The following is a 2074-nucleotide window of genomic DNA, read 5'->3' as shown; positions in this document are numbered from 1 at the left end:
TCTGGTGCTACGATTTCTATAGATTTTTTGACCCAATGTTTACTAATCATCTCGTTCTATGCTTCTTATCGTCTATTACAGCCACATATATGAAATAACTGTTTCCGTCATTCCGGAATAGACCTTGTGGCACATGACAAATGTATTGACATGTACAGCCATGCATATAATGAAATCAATATATCGATTACCGACGGCTTGTATACCGTCCTGAGTAAGTGTCGAGGACTATAATCAATAGCCGGTAAACTTTTCCTTTATGATACTGCATACAAGAACGTTTACCTGGAGGTAATAAAAAATTCGTGAACGGCACATAAATGAACGCGCAACAAAAGGATTTCGAGAGTTTTCTAGAGATATTAGGACCATTGCGGAGAAACTTGATGGCAATAGTTGGTGTCAGCTCAGAAGTAATTACACGATCGTACAAAAACAGTGAGAGGTAAATAAACGTCCGTGAACATAAACAAGGTAAACATTGTGTGAAATAAATTACTGCTATCTAATATAACTGTTTTCGTCATTTCCGAACGGTAACTAATTATCCCCTCGAATCGATTTTGTGGCACTTGTCAAATGTATTGATATGTACAGCCATGCATATAATGAAATCAATATATCGATTACCGACGGCTTTTTTGTATACCGACCTGAGTAAGTGTCGAGGACTATAATCAACAGCCGGTAAACTTTTTCATTATGATACTGCATACAAGAACGTTTGCCCGGAGGTAATAAAAAATTCGTGAACGCCACATAAATAATCGCGCAACAAAAGGATTTCGAGAGTTTTCTAGAGATATTAGGACAAATGCGGAGAAACTTAATTGATGGTAATAGTTGGTGTCAGCTCAGAAGTAATTACACGATCGTACAAAAACAGTGAGAGGTAAATAAACGTCCATGAACATAAACAAGGTGAATATTCTGTGAAATAAATTACTTCTATGTAATATAACTGTTTCCATCATTCCCGAACGGTAACTAATTATTCACTCGAACAGTCTTATGTATTGTTATGTATAGGCATGCATATAATGAAATCAATATATCGATTACCGACGGCTTTTTTGTATACCGACCTGAGTAAGTGTCGAGGACTATATGCAATAGTCAGCAACCTTTTTACTTAAGATGCTGCATACAAGAGCGGCTTGCATGGAGGTAATAAAACATTCGTGAACGGCACATAAATGATCGCGTAACAAAAGGATTTCGAGAATTATACCTGTGGACATAAACAAGTTGAATATTGTGTGAAATAAATTACTGCTGTGTAATAACCCTGTCCCATTCACCATACGTGACCAGTTTCTATATATTAGATAATCATAGTGAAATCAACGTTCAAGTAGATGTGTGTAACAAATATTCGATAAGTTTCAGAATTGTTCTCTTCCTGAATTTTCTTCACTCCGTTACATCCCCCAATTTTAAACGCGATTTATTTGGATTAATTTCGGTAATTAAGTGGTTCAGAGACCAATTTCTCTAACAGCTTCACGCTTCTAATCTTAAGCCGATCGATGACGCTATGGGGCGACAGATTTCAGAGAATCTGAACAAGTATCGCGGCTTATCGAATTCTCGCGTAGCTTCGCGTCGTTCGTCTGATGCCACTTGTGACTTACGAAAGCGGCGAACCAATGAAACGTTACCGCACAAAACACACATTTGGTTGAGTTCACATATGAATAAAGGAACATCGCATATATGTACGTTTACTTACTACACGTACTTACTGTTCGTTTCAAGAAGTTAGAGATATGCCCTTTCCTTTTATCAGGATGCGCAGTAGCATAATTCCAAATTCAATCATATTTGTCTGCGGAGCTCATTTCGAGCGAGAACTAGAAGAAAGTGTACAGTACCATTTGCAAAATTATTTAAACTGCCTCGTTAAAATTTAAGAATATGCTTTATTTAAAAGCATATTTAGCCTAAAATAATAACAAGTGAATTAACTTAACGCTCTACACACCTATAAAACTTTTGCTTTGTTTTCTATTGTTAATTTATATACATTTTTGTTTTAAGAAATTGCTAAACATTTTCGTCTAGTACTGTACGG

Source organism: Agrilus planipennis, unplaced genomic scaffold (genome assembly GCF_000699045.2).
Source record: "Agrilus planipennis isolate EAB-ADULT unplaced genomic scaffold, Apla_2.0 scaffold297, whole genome shotgun sequence".
Taxonomy (NCBI): domain Eukaryota; kingdom Metazoa; phylum Arthropoda; class Insecta; order Coleoptera; family Buprestidae; genus Agrilus; species Agrilus planipennis.
This window is presented reverse-complemented; position numbering follows the sequence as displayed.